Source organism: Manis pentadactyla, chromosome 14 (genome assembly GCF_030020395.1).
Source record: "Manis pentadactyla isolate mManPen7 chromosome 14, mManPen7.hap1, whole genome shotgun sequence".
Taxonomy (NCBI): Eukaryota; Metazoa; Chordata; class Mammalia; order Pholidota; family Manidae; genus Manis; species Manis pentadactyla.
In genome coordinates this window covers 33,691,006-33,713,232 of record NC_080032.1, presented here as the reverse complement: position 1 = coordinate 33,713,232, position 22,227 = coordinate 33,691,006, and the positions used below count along the sequence as shown (strand labels likewise).

At 40.4% G+C, this 22,227-nt stretch overlaps 1 protein-coding gene across 27 annotated transcripts in view; it reads left to right on the top strand.

The window, feature by feature from the left end:
• The window catches only part of ARPP21 (cAMP regulated phosphoprotein 21), a 146,460-nt gene that overhangs the window by 20,117 nt on the left and 104,116 nt on the right, over positions 1-22,227 (top strand). For 24 of the 27 annotated variants that reach the window (XR_008993882.1, XR_008993883.1, XR_008993884.1 and 21 more), the window contains exon 2: positions 21,222-21,395. The gene's annotated coding sequence lies outside the window, so the exon portion shown is untranslated. Of the gene's footprint in view, positions 1-20,327; positions 20,351-20,943; positions 21,140-21,221; positions 21,396-22,227 lie in introns of those variants that run through there. The other 3 variants (XM_036921547.2, XM_036921544.2, XM_036921546.2) reach the window with 3 other exon arrangements.

The window sequence follows — 22,227 nt, the reverse complement described above, 5'->3', positions numbered from 1 at the left end:
GGTGGTGAGATGGCAGGCAGGCCAATCTTCTGCAGCTGGGAAGAGCAATTAGCAGCTCCATGAATTAGGGACTTGTTTACACTGTTGTCCAAGATAATCATTTGTTTGTTTTAACTAAGATGCTTTATCTTCATCACAGGCATCAATCCTCATATTTAAATGATAAGGTCTTTGAATCTCACAAATAATGTTTGGATTTCACAGCGGGAACCCTGTCACAGCACGTATTTTCTCTCACTGACTTTGGTAATTAAGGCATGAGTTACATGTACATTTCAAATTATGCTTTGAACAGTTATGAAAACATTCTGTGACCCATCCCAGCAACATTTCTTGACACAGACCTATTTTTAAAAATACCACTTGTATGAAATCTCAGCACACATACATATATAAATGTGCAGAGACACACACCCAAAAAATACAAAAATTCACACACATGGGAAATAAATTTTTGTACAAAATATGTCATAGCCTTACAAAGTAATGTACTCTCATGATTACCTACTCTCTTCCCATCCATTTCATGCACTCCATTCTGTGTTGTATTTATTTAATTTTTAACATTCAAACAATCAACGATTTGACTTCGTGATTTATTAACAGGTTGCAATCTTTAGTTTGAAAAGCTCTTATCTACCTATAAATTTGCTTGTGACTCTATCTTCTTTCCCAGTGATTGTAGAAAGAAGCATGTCTGGCAATACTGTACCTTTTTAATCTTCAACTATGTGTGATCTCAATACAACAATCAGAATATATCACTTTGCTATGTAATTGCCCCCATTAGTATTTTAGAAGATAATAATGATATCTAGTCATTCAACAAGTCCTTATTGACGAGTCAGATCAGTTATTTTGGAAAACATGGGTGTGAGTCACTATGAAACTATATCCAGTTTTCCCAGTAGAGGGACTTCTTGAATAAGGTGTACTTCTAGAAAATGTTTGCTAACCTGAGTTGTTTTTCATAGAGCCACAGCACACAAGGTCAGTTTTCTTTTAAAGGCACATGCATTAAACATGTGTTTTAAAATACAATTAATATAATATGGACAGTTAATAATTAAGCAGTCAAAAAATTAATATACCTTTCTTGGTTAAGAAGATTAGAAGTCATTCACAGAAGACATTTATCTTTTCAGAAACACTTATTTGTTAATTCCATGTTATGTTCTGATACCTTGGTGGTTTCTAGAGACCCAGAGATAGTCCCTGTCCTTGGAGAATTTATAGTCTGACTCACAGATAACCTCAGGAGTCTCTGATCAGTGCTCACATGGAGACTGTGCCCTGGTGAAGGTCCATATGGTGAGCAGGGAAACAGCCAGGGACTTGGCAGGAGAGAGGTGGCTTCTGTAGACCATCTGGTTGGTCAATAGATAGGCTTAAAGCAGTGATCCCTCACGTACTGTAAAATGAGTTTCTCCAAAGGAGAAAACCTTTGGAGCTTGGAGGTGGCTGGAGTGTGGCCCCAGCTGGTAGAGGAGCTTCCTGCCTTATACCAGAAGGGCTATACTATTGAGGAGCAGCTCAGTCAAGAGGCATATAGGCACATGATGACAACTGAATGTATAAAGAGTCACGTGCGTTCTTTATAAAAACATCAGAGAGCTGTTTTATGACAAGTGTCACAGGTGTGCCCTGCCCCATCAGCTGGCACAGGAGAGTGTGAGTCACATTGCCATGGGCAAGATCCGTGGTCTAGCCCTGACAAGCCTGCCTGGCCCCCTCCACCGGCATTCTCAGGTTATGGACCTTGACTTTATTTTTTCCTTTTTGACCAGATTCAATGCAAGAGGTAGTTTGAGAAATCATTGCATGGTATCCTTTCTAAAAGGCTGATGATTCTTTCAAATGTTTGTTTTTTAATTTCTCCCTTGGGGCCTGGGGTGAGGTCTGGAGGCTGGTCTAGTCACGTGGTGAGCAAGATGCCATCTGTAAAGAGTGGGCCAGCCACCAGAAGACCACATGCTCCCCCACATCTGTGTTTGGGCTTGACTTCAGCTTCTTATCTGGTCCAGTCCCTCTGGATGTGAGCGCACCGCCTCTGCCCCCTCCCGCTGCGCGCACATCCACAGTGGATCCTCGCTGCTTTGCCTCTTCAAACCATCCTTGCCACTGGCTGTACCTTATACCTGCCTGTCTGATCTCTGCTCCCCATCCCTGGAGAAAGGTCTGGAAAGAGGCAGCGGTACCTGGGCTCCCAAGGAGTATGAGGGGCTTTGCTGCCATATCCTCAGGGTGTGTAGTAACAGGTTAAGATAATGACAAACTTCTTCCTTAAAGTTCACCTCCTGATGAGTAATTTTCAGACTCAAAAGGAGAATTATTAACTCTTGACTGAGGACTTTGAGTGAATATTTCCTTTCTTACTTACAGGGTACTCTCTTCATCAACCTGGATGAGAGGGAGTTTCCTGTGAATCATGAATTAGTCTAACCTAAGGTTCTCCCTTGAAAATGAGTGAACTGCCCAATCTGGATCCTTGCAGAATTCACTGTTTATCATGCTTACTGAAAAACAGAGATGAGTCCTCGGAAAGCTAAGTCGAGAAACTCCTCACTGTTAGCAGGTTATAAAGTTCTTGCAGGCAGGTACAGGGCCATGTCCATCTTTGCATCTCTCACAATTCCTAACAGAATGCCTTGCACCTAGTAGGAGCTGAGTAAATAATTGTTGGTCCACTCCACTAGCATTAACAGGCTTGGTTACACACATGATCACACACACAGCAGTTGTCTGAGCCATTAACATGGGATCCTCCAAGAGACCAAATGTTTTACTTTGACCAATTTAAATACAAATCTTCTATGGCCTTGTAAAACATCAAATACTGAGCACTGCTTAATACTCTCTTATTGATTCATTGTCATAGTATGAAAACCAGTTACTGGGCTGTGCTTCTGAGAGTAATGGTTCATGCCAGTAAGACTTCACCTCCCTCCAGGTCTATCCACAATGAGAAGTGGTGAACATTGAGCCATAAAGATGGAAGAGATAAAGTGAGTGATTCTGTGAGTCCCTCCTAGCAAATCCATGAACTACTCTTCAGCATATAGGGAGGGCCACAATACAAGTGCTAACTGCTATTATAATTGTTTACTTATTATTAGAATCTTTGAAGTGCTAATGTACATGTTCTGCTTGGAGTAGCAAATTTCTTATGGCCAGCTATAAAATTTAAAAAATCAACAGTGTTCAATTCTAACTGACCTCATTATGTCCTGCCAATTCTCCACAGGATTACTTTAAGCAGACAACAATAATAAATACTTCCTGGGAAGAAAGTGAGGCATGGGTAGTGTCTTTGAACCTGCTGTGTAGTATTGGGCAGGTTTCTTGGCCCCACTGAGTCTCATTTATCTCATCTGTATAATGGGAACAGTGATGGCTAGTTATTAGCAATTGTGAGGGAGTAAGCAAGATAATTCGTATAAACTGCTTAACATTTTATAGGCATTAACTAATATGTCATCACAATATCTCTAGCGTCTACTGTGTATCAGGCATGATGTCAGCTGCTGGTGGTTTTGAACTTAAATTTGGAGATTTAACTTTCCGAGGTGCCAGCAAGTAGTCATTCCTTAGATTCCAGGATGATGAGCCTAATAGTGGCGTCTGAGAATCTGAGGTAAAGAATAGGATCAGATTTCATGTACAGGTGAGAATTCACTGCTTTGGAGAGAGTCATACATTTTTTTAATTGACCAGAATTAGTATGTGGTCACATAAACATCAAGAATTCAGAAGTATGGATTAGCATAGAAATGGATATTATATGTACAAGTTCTAGCTTTCATAAATACTGCAAAACTAGGATCGGCAATGGGGTGTCAGAGATTAGACAAGGTGATCTAGAGGAGCTGACAGGGTTTTAAGCCAGCAAGAGGCTGACCAGAAAGATAAAAAGTTAACACCATCATTCCCTAGGACAAGTGTTTCTTCGTGCCTACCCCAGTGTTGGATAAAAATTGTGTTGCTTCAAAGCCTTAACCAGCTGTGGGCCAGTTTTTTACAGAAGCTGTGGTCTGTAAGAGGTTTTCAAACCTCTCTCATTGTTGCTGGAAATAATAATCAATCATCTACAAATCAGAGCCTGTCCAATCTGGACCAAAGCCCAATTTTGATGCATAGGGTTTGTGTCTGAAGATTACTTAATTCCAGAGAAAATGTTATCCATTAAACTTTCTATTGTGGAAAATTTCAAAACATGCACAAAATGGAGATCATTGAGTAAGTAATGCCACTCATGGAGATTTGACATCTTGCCCTTCTCATTCCGGAAGAATTTGTAGTGGTGTAAAGGCATAGCCTCTGGTGTTGATCTGAGACAGATCTGAACAGACATGTCCTCAGGACAGGGTGAGATTTCACAATGTCTGAAGTCACGTATGTCCCTTAATAGTGCTGACGTGAGTGCGCTTGAAGCCATCAGCTCAGTTCTGGGAAACAGCACGCCCACCCGCCATGGACCTTCAGAGCTGAGCCGGCCACCCGCTCACATTTCCTTGGTCCTGTCTCAAGGTCCCAGGGCCATGCTGTGAGGCACCGGCCAACAAAGGTGCAGGACATGTAATGTATTTGCTTCTCTGTGGTCTTTATGTGGTGATGAGCAGCCTCCTGGAATGTGGTGAACACGGAAGTAACCTGGCAGCCTGCTGTGTTCTCAGCAGTTTCAGCCCAATAGGAAGCCAGAATCAAATTTTCAATTTAGGCGAGGAGTAGCTTAGGGGATTCTAGAGACAGCAATGTTGGGTTGGGATCTGATTAGAACCCGGGGACCTGAATGTCCAGTCAATTTCTGATTCCCTTCAAGTTTGCGTCCCCATGTGGGTCTGCCACCCTGTTCAGGCTGGTGTGCTGGCCCTGCCAGGCCGTGCCTTTGCTGACTGTGTCCTGAATAGAGCAGCCCTGGCGTGCCCAGGGGGGCGAATCAGCAGTCACTCTGCCCTGCGAAGGCAGCAAGCAGGAACTGCGGGCTGTTTGGCCCCAGAGCAGGTGGCAGCGGGGGTTGGCGGTTGCACTTCCTCTTGGAGGTGGGGGCTCAGCTGTTTCCTTGGTCACGCGCCCCTAGGAAGTGCTCGGAGGAGGCAGGAGGCCAAGAATACAGCTGAGACTTGAGCTGCAGCCAACTCCCAGCAGCTGCTACTCTGTTCTCTGAGCTGGAACCAACTCCCGGCTGCCGTGTGGCCTGAGCTGGCATTTGGGGAGGGGCCTGGGACGAGTGTCACTTGCACATTCTAAGTGACTTAACCCACCTGCTATTTGTGTGTGTGCGTGCATGTTTGTGTGTGTGGACTAATTTAAGTGACACTTCTCTGACGTTCAGAGTACTTGAAAAGTATTAGGTCAGTGAAGAAAGCAAAAGGCTTTCACTTTTCTGAGGTCAATAGATGTGTAGATCTTAGGGAATTATTTTAAAAGACAAAGCTGAGAGCCATCCTAACTCAACATATGAATGTAATAAAAAGCATGTTTTCTTTTATATGTATGTCTCTGTACATGTGCACAACAGCAGCTTGGGGAGGATATTGGACTCGGAGCTAGAAGAACAGGGTCCTAGTTGTTGTGTGGCATCTACAAAGATAGATATGAGATTGTGGATATCACCATTGTCCTTGGCCTAGATTTTGTTTGGTTGGTTAATATGCTAACTAAGGACAGTAACTCTCTCAGATCAGTTTGTGAGAGCTTGTTTTTTGGAGAAGTAAGGAAGTTAAAGTAAGTGGAAAGTTCTGGGCAAAATGCTATACAAAGATACTCCATAAAAATCTACAGAATCGAGATGTGTACTCTGCTAAGACATACAAACATCTGTGCATCTATTTCTACATAGCAATAGTTGATAAGTCTTTTCAGATGGCTTGCCACAGAGGTGTTTTAGGTAGTGTAAGCTTATCCATTTGGATGTAAGAGATCATATCAAGTGTTCAGGATTAGCTAATTCATTATATTCTAGAATCATGAAAAAAAATGTTCTGGGTAAAAGCACATGAGCTCATGAAACTATCCTCTATATAAAAACACTTCTGCTGATGGAGAGCCACTTAGTGAACTCAATCTACTTTTTTAAACAATTAATACAACTTCCCCCTCAAGTCTGGGTCCCCCTGAAGGGCGTGGAGCTGTAGTCTCGTCATCTCTGTGCCCTCTACTCCCACCAAGGTACTTAGTAAGGGTGTGTAGATGAAATGAAAAGGCATCTAGTGTATCCTGTTTTTGAAAGGAAAAATGATGGTGGTATGTGAAAATATCCAAATCATCACCCATCATGTGACATTCAACTGGCCTTTGCCCATCTTCTCAGACTCTTGGTTCAAACCTTTTTCCCCAAAGAACAGTGGCTTCAGGCAGGAGCTATTTAAAAATGATAACCCGCCTATGTGGGGGCTGCTCAAGAAAAGGGATTAGTAGGTATCATGTAAGGAGAATGCTGAAAATGAGTACAGATGTCACCCATTCACTCTCCCTAATGCAACCTATAAAGTAGAAGGTAATCACATTTCTTTTAATGAAGTTACAGGGTCTTGCCTCAAACTGTTACTTCTCCCTGAAAGATCTGGCTGATTCCTTCTGGAGGGAAGTAAACTTAGAACACAATATTCATGCTGGTCATTCCATATAGAAATGTCCTTGAACTCTTAAGAAATTTTAGCCCTGTCTAGTTTACAATTATTTATTTGTTTTTTTTAAATGCATTTGAATTCTTTTGATTTTGATATTTATTCCAAGAACAAAACACATTTTATGATAATTTAAATGTTCCTATCACAAGTTTTGAGATTCTTTTGTCATTATAAAAATACATATTAAAATACAGTAAACTTATTTGGTTTGTAGGTAGGGTGTCTTTAGTTTTACCTTTGACATTTAAAACATGTCTTTTCATAGACTTAATTCCTTTTATTGAAATTGGACTAGGTGTATTTAGCCTTTACTTTTTTATTTATTAGCAATTCCTTGCACTGTCTTTCCTTAATGTTTTCTGATGAAACAAGTAATTATATTGCTATTGGAAACGTGCTTCACAGTGCAATTAACACCGCAAATAGCCAGTTGAATTTGCTCTTTTTTTTTGGTCTCTTCTCAATCTTTCTGTTTATTTTTGCTGACTATGAAAGTAAAATAGGTTCATTTGTGGCTTATAAAAACTGGAGTAAGCATGCACACACAAACATCCCCTGTGATTCCATCCCATGAATCATTGGCATCACTTGGACACGCCTGTATTATTTATTGTCAGGCATGTGGTAACTGCTACCCATGCTCATTGCAAAGTGTTGTGGTTAATGTTGAAGCCTCAAGGAGCTGTCTGTCAGAATTGGAACTCTGATGCTACCCTTTTCTAGAGTAGAATCTTGGCTACTATATTTAATGTCTCTGACTCACTCTCCGATAGTCCCAGATGGGACATTTAAGGGCTAATCCTTTTATCTTATATTTTTAAATCCAAGTAATGTCAGGCACAGATTCTCCAATGAACTGAATGAACTTGTTTTAAATTGATTCTGTTTACATGAGCATTCACCTTTATTTTTATGTAAACTCTCGAATTGCATCAGAGTAAACATGGTTTTATTTACTCAAGTGATTTACGGCAGTGGTCACGATAATGATATGGGGAAGTAGTTGCAGGTTTGGAAGTGAGACCTCAATGGTTTTACATTAGGACGAGGCACCATAATCTCATGTCTTGTTAAATACATGCACTGATTCAATCAGTAAGTGCTTCGTCAGTGCGTTACTGAATGCTAGGTGTTTCCAATAAAAATAAGGATGGTCCCCATTTTCAAAGAATGTACAAGAGAGAAATAAGTAATTTACAGAGTCTTCCTGAAGATATAACAGCCTTTTTTTTTTTTGGTAATGTCTGTTGGAAGCGGGGCTCCATCTGTAGTTTGGCTTACTTAATGCATTTTGGAGAGGCTTTGTATTAGAAGTAGAGAAAAAAGCAACATAAGACTCTTTATAGTCGAAGAGACACATAATCTAGGCTGAAACGGGAAATTGTAATGCGCAAAAACTTAATTTATAATGACATTATGAATGGTATTGATACAGCAGCACTCCAAATTGACGCTGTCTGGAAGCTAGACTGGACCAGGCATTTTGAACAGACAGTGATTTTTTAAAAGACAGACCTGAGTGTGCCGGGATTGTGGCGGCTGGGTACTACTAATGGTGATGGAACTTCCCCGTATCAATTCTGACTGTTTTTATCCATTTGAGGGGAGGAGTAGTCCTAAATTTAGAAGCATTTATTTTTGTGGGAGCGTATCTCAACTTTAAAAGAGAAAAGACAAAAAAGGGACCCTAGAAACATTTTTTTTGGGGGGAAGCTGTATGTTACTTCCAATCATATTGATTGTATTGTGTCCTTCATATAAATCCCAGATGTAGAGTGGTAGTGTGTGCATGTGTGCATATCTATAAAGAAGAGGTTAGAATAAAGGAGTTAGAGACTACACTTCACATAGGCTGTGGTGCATATAATGTCAGTAGCTTATTATCAGCAGTCAGAAAACCAACTTCTGATCCAGTGTTTATTTCAAGAGAATGCTGCAATTATCTCTCAATATTCACTAAGAGAAAGAAAACCATAAGTAGAATGCATTCACCCCTGATGTGCATATGTAACTTTTGAAAAATAAAATAGGTGCAAATGCTGCATCATAATACCTTTTAAGAGAAAGCTTCCTAAATTTTCTAACCAGTTTTGAACAATGTTGCCAGTAGAGAAAATCAGCTACAAGGCCCAGGCCACTCAGGTGGTGTCTAGAGAAAGCCAGGTGACAATGTAGGTTTTGCTTCTAACAAGAGCATTTTTCTTAAGGAAAACCTTCCAGAATTGGCTGTCTGAATTCTTGCGTAGAGGCTACAACAGGCAGGGAACGTTTAGACCAGCAGCCTGTCCTTTCCATTTTGCTGAGTCACCTGAAGTCTGGCATCTTGGTGAGCCCAGTGCAATCGCTGGAGGTGAGACAGTGGCCAGTGTGTGGGGTTGTTACTCCCCCCCTTGGTCCTGCTGGAGTCTCTGAACTTTAGTGTAATTGTGGCCTGATCTGGGATTGGCATCTGTGTGTGTGTGTGCCCAAGGCCCATGGAATGGACACTCCCAGCATTGAATCAGAACCTGCCAGGTCGTAAGGATAATTCGGGACCACAGCAGGTTTCAAAGACCTGAGATCGTCTAAACTATACCTGCATTCAGGCGTGCGTGCAAACACACACACACACACACACACACACACACACATGTTGTATGCCTTAGTCCTTTGTATTTAAACTAGCGTTGTGAGGCTAAAAGTGGTCATTTATGTTAATATGCTTAGAATCCATTTGTACTTAAGAGACTAAAACTACTTTGCTTGCCACCCTGTAGGTAACTTTCGAGAGGTAACAGGATCCCAAGGTGTTCTTTACTTTCCTTGTATCTCCTTTTTGTTTTGTTTTTAGCTGCAATATGTTATTGTGTGAAGTGCAGAACACATTTTCCTATCTGCCATACTCTAACAAACACACAGGGAAATGCTATCCCTAGCATTCTATTTATCTATATTATCTTAGTGAACTATCCTGTCTCTGCTCCAATGCTAGTAATAAGGAGTGAATGACTGTCTTCCTAGTTTTAAATATATTTGTGCAAACTAAATTCTGTTGCAGCTTCATCATGAATTCCCCCAACTGTTATATGGTCCACTTTCACGTATTAATTGCACAGGCTTTATTCTGATAGTTGGGCTGTCCCTGCCTCCCTTCCTCCCTGTCTCTCTTCTCTTCTCCATTTCTATTTTATCATTATGAGTCAAGGAAGGTTGTGATTTTTCTCCCACTATGTAGTTTCCTCATGCTAGGCTTTAGACTTTTTATTAAGGAGACCACATCCAACAAAAAAGATTCTACTTCTTAATGTGCATTGCTACATATATAAACACAACTACTGACTTTTCCTCTCTTGTGTATGTTTAAAATATCAAAGGTTTCACGAATAAGCCTGCAGCTTAAAAGCTGAGTGTTGCATATTCCACAAGAATGACAGGTATTTCATTTCTGAGATATATCATGTCATATATTTGACTCTTTCCCAGATGATTTCAGCCTGGCTGCATGGTAGCCTGGGTGTCCACTCTGGCAGACTTTGAACAGCTGCATTCACTTCTGTTTCCATTCTCTAGTACAACGCCTAGTGTCCGACCCCCTTCTGGCAATCAGGTTGTCCTACTTTGCTGTTGGGATGTTATATCCCATGTGATTTGTAGGTACAAGGCTGCATATCAGAGACACCAAAGTGGGTGGCTTAACCTCACATCGTTCTTACTGAAATGTCCGTTTGTGCTGGGACTGCCAGCAGTCTTCTTATTGAAATCTCTGAAAAGCAAGTGCATGTCAAGACAATTTTATTCTAATCATACCACACATGCTTAAAGCTAATAGTCCCTTCCAGGCCCTTAGCTTGAGCCTTATAGAATCCATGAGTAAAACAACCCTGAATCTTCAACTTCACCATAGGAATCCCAGGGAATTCCTACACGTGACGTCATGCTTCCTGAGGGTCACAGGACTGTTCAGCCAGGGACAATACATCAGCAGCTGTCACCACCTAAGTCGAGACTGTCCATGTATCTCCTGAATTTCATCAATAATTCTGCCAGTTCTTTCACATAGAATGGTTTGAACCTGCTTTTTCCCTTTCTTTAGCAAGAGGTAAGTAACTCTGGCAGGCTCTTGCAATTGACACCAGCTCATGCTTTTTATAAGATTATCAAAATGTATTCGATACTTAAAAATATAGAGATTACAAAAAGTAAACACCAGTTTTCCTGGTCCTGGGTTTCTCAGGATTGAAGTGGTATTGGCAGGTTTATAGGGAGAACACTCAACCAGAAGAGCCCATCAAAGCAGAAACAGGAAGTATTCACCAGCAAAATGCCAATGGCCTTGAATGTAACTACCTCTGTAACCTTCAATTGTGCCTTCAAGCAGGAATGCTTTGTTTAAAAACAACAACAAAAACAAACAAACAAAAAACACAAAAACAAAATTGATGAAATATTTGGGGCAGGGGCAGATTGGGAGGGGAGACATCATTAGGCCCTTGGACTTCTGAGGTTGAGAGCCATCACCTGGTAGCAGATCTGACATTGAATGTGGCAGGCAGGCCAGCTTGAAATTGCAGACCCTCTCTTTCAAATGGCCAACCACATGCTTCCTTTAAGTTACTATCAAGTGGGGCACCTGGGGCCAGTCAGCATTGCCACAGATGGCTCCAGAGCTGGCACACTGCCCATCACAGACAGCCACACACCAGCTCATGTCTCACGTAGGAAATGATCTTCTGGCTGAGCCCTGTTCTGTGCAAAAACACAGATTCTGCCCCACTGATGTGATGTAAGGTTCCTGAAAGTGTTTCCCTCCCAGGAATATATGCATTTCTCCTTTAAGAGAAATAACAGGGGCTATGTTCCTGCCTTGTGTTAAGCATTACCAACACCAAGATACACCGGCCCGAGGGCCCTCTGGCCAGGGAATTCAGAATTCAGTGCCCACAGTTGTCCCCTAGAACATTTCTTTAGGATGCTTATATTTAAAGCAGGACCCAAACACATGCCATGCCTTTGGTGGCTTAGAAAGGTAAGGCTGGAAACCTTGTTTTCATGCCCACTGTCGTTCTCACCATCCCGCGTCACTGTCCGTGTGCTCTCTGAACGCTCAGAGCTCCCGTGACTCCCTTGGCTGCCTCCCCCTCCCTCTAGGAAAAGAGACATCATCTGAAGGGTTTCTACTACCCTTTCTTTAGCACTTGAGATCCTGAACGCAAATCCTTTTCATGAGTGAATTCACAAGCATTCAGCAGCAACCATTTCAATAGGCTTTACAGGGATTTAATTGTGGTGAGGAAAAATTCCTACCCATGTTGCTACCCATTAGGACAAAACACATCCCGATGTCATTTATCCTTCATTTCAAGTGCATCTTCTTGCGGGAAGTCGGAGGGTAGTAGGGGCTGTTTTTGAGCACTTTGGTTCTCTAGTGAATGTGCTGATGTCAGCACAGCGGTTTTTCTGGTTTTCTTGACTGCGTTTGCAGGATGTGGGTATGGAATTGTGTGTAGCTCACGTTAGGCAGTGTAGAGAAAGAAGAAGGAAAAACAGGAAAATAAAGGCTCCTGCATCAAAGAAGGGGCAGAACTGGCCCGTATGATGAAGACATTACCTCTGTAGGGTCTGAACATCCCTGCAGCTGAGGCAGGTGGACCTTCACCTGTAGAGAATGACGCCTGGGTGACGCCTTGATAGAGTGAGCATTGCAAAGAAACTTCACATGATGACTGACAGGAGTAGATTTTGGAAGGAATGAGAGGCACTGCTTTTTTTGCATTTAGCCTGGAAATATGAGCAAGGCACAGATGTCAGCTGGTTTCATTATAAGTCATGCATTTGATTGATGCCATCACTTTCTCAGGAAAACTCAGAAACTACCAGCAGCTTGAAGGAGCTCACACACATGTATTTCTTCAGCTCAGGTTAACACTTCCCTTTTATCTCTAATGAAAAGGTCTTTCCATTGTCCATTTTCTGTTCACTATACCTACCATTTCCCTTAATTTTCCTTTTTGAAATTAGCTTTTAGAGAACAGAAGGCTTTAAGGAAACCTCAGTCTGTGGTCAGCAGTGATGAGTATTGCTTGTGTTAAGGGCTGTAGTCCTCTGGATTTCTTTGCTCTCCCGTCCCTTCATCTGTGGAAATCTCTGGTTAGGCTGGTAGCTCCTTCAAGGCAAGCGCCATCTCTCCCTTTGTCCAGAGGCCACAACATGTTCCACACAGCAGGTGCTCTGTACGTAAGTTTTGGTTCTTACTCTGAATGGGTAGGCCCACGATTGCAGAGGTCAGCCAGTCCAAAATCGTCTTAAGATGCATACATCCTGCAACTTCACCTCCTAGTGGCTATTGAGTGTCTTCCCTTAACCCTTGTCACATCTGTTCAGAGGTCTCTGAGTGATCAGATACCTTGGCTTCTAGGCAGAGGAAGCAGAAACATAGTAAAGCCACCCAGCCATCGCTGATGAGAATCAAGGTAGAGTTTGGAGCCTCCTTTCCTTCACTGAGTCAAGTCCTCCTAAGTGTTAGGCACTGTTCTCAACACTGCAGTTAATACACAGGTAAACTAAATAGGCAAAAATCTCCAACATTGTGTAGTTTTTGTAATAATGGGGACACAGTGATTTTGACTACTTGGTTCATGTCTTGGGCTTTGTTAAAGAATAACTCATCTGCATTTCTAAGACCTGGGGATTCAGTGATTGAAGGAATCTACAGCCAGCTGACTAAGGACTAAAGAGACAGGACAAGTAGGCAGCTTGCTGTCTCCCCCACTATAGACTAGCAATGAATAGTGTAGTGGATGTACGGAGAAAATCTAATAATGTCTGGAAAACATTCAGTCCAAAATTCCCCATGTCAAAGTAAATACTCAGTGAAAGCATTTATTGATATGGTTGTTGAATCCTGCTGAAAGAGCTTGCTGTCGATATGTCAATGCGTGTTGTAGCCCAGAGCTTCCGACATAACCAGGAGCTCCCTCTGCCCCTGTGTCTCCTGAAACTCCACGTGCCGTACTTGGGATGGCGGCGCACATCCATTTCCGCTGCATCTCTCTCTCCTTCCCTTTTGGGAGCAGAACACTTCTCCTGCAGCTCTAACCCCTAAAGCCCTACACTTTGGCCTTTTATTTTGAGGAAGCACCCTTGGCTCCTTTGTTCCCCAAGAAAACTTCATTCTTTAGCTGTTGTAGAGGTAGGGGGAGGCAGAGTTGAGGTCATGGATAGCTAATTTAAACTTCCATGTTGCTTCCTCTTGATTAAGTCTAGGGATGATGTTAGTTAATAATAATTATGAAGAGGCAAAATTAAGGTGTGAATATTCATATGCTATGGCACCAAAAACAATGACACACTGACATAAGGAAAACACACACGACATAGCAATCAAAACCTCTTATTTTTCCTAACTTACGTATGGAATAAAAACCCACGAATTTTATTGCCATTTCAAAAATCTGACAGAATAACAATTTATCGATTTATCTTTGCTTTTATTCATTTTATCTTAATGTCTCTTTCTTCCTTTCTGCAAGAAAGGTTTTAATAACTCACATATCTAGCTCCCACTCTGCCACTTATTAACTGCATCACATTTGTTAGGTTTCATTGTTTTGGAGATGACAGACGCTTCTTTCGCTTTCTGTAGGAATGAAGGAGAAAAGAGTTCATGTCAGATATGCCGAATATAAATTAATATTTCTCCCTCCCCCCTTTTTTCTGAAGTGCCTTTTCTCTTCATGATGAATTTTTATTATTTTGAATCCTTTAAGCTGGAGTTGCAAATATGCATTTTGAGATAAATCTTTTTTTCACTACAAGGTGTCTCTGATATAAATAACAGAATAAATTTTTTTGTTATGTAAATTGTTTTCTTGGCATCTGGATTCTCCAAAAGAGGACATTTAAAAATATTGAAGTGAACTGAATTAACAGTAAAGAAATTCTAGCATCTGTGGTTAATAGTACCCAAACAAAAGTGTCATTTCAATTGGTCATCACCCCCATCCCCGAAATAGTGTTGACTACTGTAGGATGTCATAGTATAGTGACACTGAGGGAAATATGTAGGGTCAGTGTGTAATTTGGTGGGACTCCTGGAAGACCTAACTATTTAGGAATATTTTTGTTTTGCCAAGTTATATGGTATCTTTATCAACAAGACCCAGCAGTGTTATTTAGGGTCCTGGAAAATTGGTTTTATTTACCCTTGGAATAACAAGACAACCCCCAAGTCTGAGATCCAAGTTCTTTACTTGAAAATTAGGGAGATACTCATTTCTAAATGTTACATGGGTTCTGGTAACTTTATAGATTCTAATGACTTGTTCCACATAAAAAAAATTATAATGCCTTCATGCATACCCTGGGCATACTTTGTCTGAGAATCATGCAGCCATGTGACTTCCTGTATGGCCTCTGGAAATATGGGTACTGTAAGTTCTAGAAGTGGAAGGAGGGAATTAGGCAGAAAGTTAGCCGGCAATTTGAGGCCATTCTGATAATTATGGCATACAGGCTTTCAGGACTTTCAAAGAGAAAGACCAAGAATAATGCCTAGAAACCCAGATGTATCCAGGCAGTATGAGGGATAAAATCAAGGAAGAAACACATGCCATCATCAGGCGATCTGTTTGTGCAGCTTCTCTGCAGTACTTGCTTGCTTACGCAAGAGAAAGGAAGACAGTGATCTGGTGAAAAACAATATGTGGGTCTCTTTTGCAATATCCTGAGACTTAATTGCATAGATTAGGTGAGCCTGGTCTTGATTTCTAACACATGCTGTCACTAGAGAAGCACAGAGTATTAAAAAAGAGCCCTTGTATATATAAAGAGTTCTGAACCCCAATCAAAATGACAATGTTTTTGACCCAGTCGTGTCACTTTATGGTTGTGATTCTTGTCCAACTCACTGGATGTAAGGCCAGCTAGTGATTCCAAGGCTCCCCACAGTGATGTGGTTCTCTGGGCCCTTGCCCGGTTTTTGTTTGTTTGCCCCTGGCTGGATATTGATGGCACTGCCCTGCAAATGGATAAATCATGCCTGGACTGTTAATAGAAAGAGGTAGGAAATACAAGGTAGAGATCAGCCTGCATGAATTATGAAAGTTGAAACTAATTAAAAACCCTGGGAATAGTCCTAAAGGTCACACAGTCAAACCCAAACCTACCTGAATGTTTTCTCAGTGTCTTGATCTGTTTTCCAACATGTCAGCAGGGACATTGGCTCTGTTCTCTGTGGCATTGATTTTGGTCTGAAAATTCTCCTTATCTACAATAAAAAATATGCAGAAAAGGTAGTCAGTGATGTGACAAAGCTACTAATCAGCTGCTTCATTACATCCAGCCCTCTCAGCCATATTATCAGCAGCCTGGTGTTCATCTTGCACAAAGACTGCCCAGAGTGGTCTTTTTCTGTTGGAAACAGTGTCTGTTACATTTTATGGGTGAGAACCACTGTCACACATGCACTGACTCTGAAGAGGGGCAGTGGAAGGTTTTCTGAACACTGCATCCTAACCTTTCTTTTCTGACAATGTCCACATTGGATGCTTAAATAGCAAAGTTTATCTTTCCAAAGACAAGACTGCTAAGGTGATGAGGGAGAGGATGGACACCTATGCACGTCAAGTATAAACCTGGGCTGCTTACATCCACAGAACTTGTCTTTACCTGCATGTGTTACCAATATATCAAAGGAAAGGGTGTAAAGTCGTGTGACAATAATTCCTCCTGCTGCACTATTATTTTTCTGCCCTTGATCTGTTTGTATGTGTATGGGAGTTTTTACTTTTGATTCATTTAATACTCAGGAAAAAAAAGCAAAAGGTTATTTATGTTCATTTTTATTGTGATAAAATATACATAAAATACTATTTATCATTTGAGCCATTCCTAAATGTATAATTCAGTGGCATTAAATCCATTCACAATATTGTATCATCAGCACCACATCTATACTCATGACTTTTTCATCATCTCCCCAAAAAAGCTCTGTACCAATCAAATAATAACTTCTTTCTTCCTTATCTTCAGCCCCCAGTGACCTCCATTCCACTTTCTGTCTTTATGACCTTGCCTGTTCTAAGCACTTCATATAAATGGAAGCATACCTTATGTGTTCTTGTGTGTCTGGCTTATTTTACTACTCCTAATGTTTTCAAAGTCCATCCATGTTTTACCATGCATCAGAATCCCTTTCCTTTCTAAGGAGGAATAATATTTTGTGTTGTTTCTATACCACATTTTCATTCTGTTGTGTTCACCTTAAGGCCATTATGAATAATGCTGCTATAAACATTGGTGTGCAAAAAGTACCTGTTTTCATTTTGGATATATATCTAGGAGTAGAATTATTGAGTCATATGGTGGTTCTATGTTTAAAAAGGTAGATTCTTCTCTTTATTCTCCTAGCTCTAACTTTTGGACCAACACCAGCAAGGCCAATTTAGCTTTCTCTGAATATGTGTTAAGCATTTGAAAATAGCTATCTTGTCCTCCTTAAGTCTTCTCTTGTCTAAGCTAAAAATTCCAAGTGATGCAACTTTTCTTTCTTAGCACTCAAATGTAAGATCTTATATCAGTCCTTGCTACATTTCACTTTCTTCTTTCATCAGTTTGGTCACTCTCTAGGGGATATTCAAATATCCTGGGAGCCAATCCATTAGACACTTCTCCCAAGTTTATGTCTTCCTTCCTTTAGAATACACTGAGAAATTTAAGAATTATAAAAGCAGAAGGCTTTATTTTTCAGTTCATGAATAATCAAAAAGAGGATTGGGAAGATAAAATTATTTAATCCATCTTTAAAACTTCTCATGTGGACCCATTAGGAGAATTTATTTTTTTTCTGTTTTATATTTTTGGGTAAGTTTTCTTTTGTGTTAGTTCTGTCAGTTGACCTGAGTATCATGTCATAATATAGAACAGCCTTGCATATAGTAGAGGTTCCATAAAGACTGTTATAAGAATGAAGAATTGAAACACTGGACTTTCTCCTTTGGATATTTTGATTGAGATCAGACCTCTCTTCCTCTCTTAGTTTTAAAATACTCATGATTATTGTGGGGCTGTTTTATGCTTTGACATCAATTATTTCCACTACTGGGATTCTGCTAGGTGTTGATCTAGGTTATGTGTCTCCAGTTTGCGATGGTTATTGAAGAAAAAGTGATATTCCACATTATTATCTACCAAATATTTATAAACTGCCTATCAACTTAAAGCTCAGATAAGAATATTCATGTAAAATATTTTTATCCCTAAAATCCTAGAATGAAAATTTATTTTCTCAAATATCATCCTGGTCTTCTTCTAAAACAGTTGTCTGCTTATTTTGGTATGTGTATGGGTGGCTCAAGAACCTTACAGAAGGCCTGTGCATGAGGGTTGACCACAGAGAGTTTAATTAAAGGGTAGTGCTCTTGGTTGAATGTTTTTTGTGCATGTATGGAAAAGGAAAATTTTGGGGGGGAAATTTAACTTAGGTGAAAATTTCTCATTGCCTTATTTACTTATTTTTGTCATGCGAGCAAATTTCAAACTTGCTAAAGATACTAACTAGTTTGTACACTATTCATGCCATGGTTGCTCTAATTTCTAAACAGTTACATCCCAATAACTTTTTTTACTCTTTAAACAAAATCTCAAGTGTTCAAAATTTTTTTTAAAGGATGACAAAATAACTGCTTTGAGAATAGGATGTGTCTTTGGTTTATAAGGTGTTGCAGTATTTAAATACTTTATGCAGCAAACTGACAAAATGGTAACATCGCCCCCCTTTGCCAGTGGCTGACATTTGCAGAATTGTTACCAGCCAAAAAGAGAAGGAACAGTGCCTATGGGAGAAACATTGCAGTTGTTCAGATAAGTGAATCTTGATCACGTTGTTTCATCATAAAGTACCTGTACAGCTTTGGGATAAGATCAATCATCCTGTGTTAATTTTTAGTGAAAGCATTGCGAGGCAAGTGACTACTAAAGTGACCCTCCCAACCTGCTTATAGACTTCGACTTTAATTTCCCATTTTAGATATCCTCTGAGAATATCTCTCTGCTGGAATTTGAATTAAGTGCTGATTTCTCTGTATCTACATGACAGCCCAGTGATCAATATATGTAACACAAACACACACCATTAGGACACACCTATTGTGGTGTTTGGTGGTGATGCGGGACAGAATACTTGGTGTTTTGCATTGTGCCTTTCTTCCTGCTCCCTCTCTCATCTCCATTGTTACACAATTGCTACTATTTTCAACTCTAAAGCTAAAGAGTAAATGTAATATGAAATGGTAATTCTTTTCTTCACTTTTTTCATTGTAAATAGCTGACAGTACTGATGATCCATTTCCTACATAATGGTTTGCAAGTGATTGACTGCCTTTGCTAAATACAACTCCCTAAATCGTGGGGGTAAACTATTAAAATACTAGACCACTGAAAGAACTATGTAACTTTCATTTTGTGCATTTGGTGTAGAGTCTCCTCTTTCCTCCCTCCACCCTCCCAGCTGTAACAATTGAAACCCAGCCAGAATATCTGGTAACCAATTTGGATAAAAGATATCTGTTTAAACATAGTTTTGCTTTTTTATGAAAATGGGAGACATTGGGACACACTAAGATTAAATGGCAGTGGAAGAGTCAGGTTAGTTCAGGGAACAGAAAGCCGGAGTAGGGTTGGTTTCCTGGCACTGCTTTCTTAGCAAAGAGAACAATTTTAATCAGTTACAAAAATATTTGTGATCCATATGCTCCTCTCTGCTCATTCCCATATGCCCATATTCTCTTTTATCCTGGTAGATGATGAGTTTATGATTCAGGCGTGCAAGAATAATACCTCGCTGACTTCAGAGCTTAGTGCTATTTCAAAACGTGTCCTGGTAATTACGCACACATATATATCCAGGCTGTTCGCGCTTCGAGCTGGTTACAGGAATATCAGTTTGTTCTTTCTCTTTCTTCATGGGAAGAATTATATCTTGCATCCACCTACTGTGGCCGGAATAATGCAGCTAAGGCTTACATTTGAAAACTGTATTTTGCCATTCACCTGCTGGATTAAATGCCACTGTACAAATATGAGGATCAAGAAAAGGAGACAAAAAGGGTGTGGTGATCATGGATAACTTCATTTTCTTTTGGATAAGGAAAACAGAATCCAAAGAGCATTTGGTAATTCCGTCCATTCCTGGTGCCTATTCTGACGTATTTGTAATGGGCCGGTTACTTAAATAGATCCTAATTTTAAGACATACTGAGTTCTATTTGACATCAAGTGTTAGTCCTAATGGTCATGGAGACACCGGCCAAAATTGAAAAATGAAAATTAATGTTGATTAGCGATCCATTTTTGCTCTAAATGCATGCCTGTTTATCTCTCAATAACTATGTAATTTCTAACAACAAAAGGAACATACTTTAAAGCCAAATTATCCATTTTAATAAAATGCTTTCTTAGCTTAAAAACGAATAAAGCTAGAAATTAGTGACTGTGTAAGTGATCGCATTTTCAACAGTTGTTTTCCTCTTGCACAACAAATGGCATTGTAACCCAATATGCTGTTAATATAGCCACAGTAAAATCCGGGGAGGAACCAGCTGTGCCTGTTTATACTTGGGAGGGGGGCAGCCAAGGAGGGGAGGCAGAGAGGATTTCTAAACTTCAGACTAAATAACTGAGATGCATTTAGTGTTTCAAAGATGGGTACGTGATGGAAGAGGAGCGTGTGTGGTTGGATTTAGCAGGTGTGCACCAGAGTAGAGTTGCAGTGCGAAAGGAGAAAGAAGCTGCCTGGTTTTGGCAAATGATATTAGGAAGCCATCTCTGTGTTTGCATTCAGGCTGTCTTTGCCACTGCTTCTGTAGGAGTTGTGAGAAAAAGAAAGTGCACTTTATAGCATGAATTGTTTTCAACAGCCTCAAAGTTTGCAGTCTGCTGAATCCCTCTGACTGCCTCTTTACTGTCAGACAGAATGCCTGGCTTGCGGTGGCAATCCTAATGGGGAGGGCGGGGTGCAGATTGACTGTGTTCACTGTGCAACAAGAATATTAGGAATGCATCTTCCCAAACTTTAAGCGCAGCTGTGCCATGGCGAAAGTTTATTTTTTACTTGTATAGTTAAATGCCTCAGTAAATCAAAATCTTGACATTTCATTAGGATAACTTTCCAAAAGAAAGGAGTTGCAGAAACAGCATTAAAATGTATTATATTAATCTATAATTAAGACAAAGTCTTCAGTTTAAAAAAAAGGAGGCAGGACTTTGCTCATAGGTGATCTTGATTCTCATTGAGGCAAACACACAAGCTTGTTATTTTTTTTTTAATATGAAGTGCGAGATTTCACTAAAAAAGGTTAAAATTGAAGTGAGTAATCTTCGGTGCATAATGCAATTGTTAATTTTAGCTCCTTGCGTGGGTGCCGTTCTGACTTGAACAGCCGGGCTGTAGCCTTCATTAGAAGAGAAGCAGGCAGCTTGAGACAGGTGGAGCTGGATCAAGCTGTGAACGTGATTTGCTGGAAGCTGGTCAGAGTGTTAGAAACCTGGTCTTTTTTTGCGTGTTTCACCTTACCATGATTATTGCAATTATCACTATTGACTTTCGTCTTTTTTCAGGTTGATGATGTGTCACACTGTGTAAGGAAACCGCATGGAGATGAGCACTCTGAACTGTTAGTGGGGACATGGGACCCCAGTTGTCTGTGCTCACTTGTGTGGATTTTGCTGGTGCACAACGACAGCCGCCGCTAGCACATCGCCAAGCCCGACAGCAGGAATTCTGCCTGAAAGGTAAAGGTCTTGTTGTCTGGCTGTCATCTCGTCTGTAGTTCTTTATGATCATATAAATGTGCCTGGTTACATAAAGGAGTTTACTAAGTCTAACCCAAACAGACAGGGTCTGGATCAGGGACTCAGTGGGCTTATTTATAAAATTAGAGCTCAGTTTGTTTGTTCCATTGTAAATGTGGTCACGATCTTTTTTTTTTATTGAAATGCTCTGAAAAAAAGAGTTAGGGCAGCAGACAGCCCATGTCCTCCCCCCACCTAATAAGTTGAGAAGCAAGCTCTTTGGCATTGGGAAACAGAACTTTTTTTTATTTTGTGAACTGCACACAAGCCCAGTGGCACTGGAATAGGAGAACTCTGTCAGAATACACTGGATGAAATATCCTAAGACCTCCCCAGACCTAAAACCATTGTTCAGTAGTCACTCACTGACTCCAACCACCATCCTTTAGGAAAACTTGTCCTTTTACATTCCCACAATCCTTTGCCAAGTAAGCCTGTGTTTTTTTAAAGATTTCATTAGATACCATCTGTTCTGTCATGGTCGATCTTAGCAAATTTGCAACAGAAATTGCTGTGTTTTCGATTTTTCTCATGCTTCCTATCTCCAGTTGGAAATAAAGTCACTGAATTAGTAAATGGTAATGAAACACTCCCAAAGAAACATATCACAACACTAGTTTGCCTAATCATAATTACCACTGTAACGACTGGGACCAGGACAGTTTTTGTTTGAGTTTTTGTGTAAGGACTGATTTTCCAGACTCTAATGTCTTTCTCTGTGTATTTCTTTTTCCTTCTTTCTCCCATCTTTTCTCCTTTCTTTCCTTTCTCC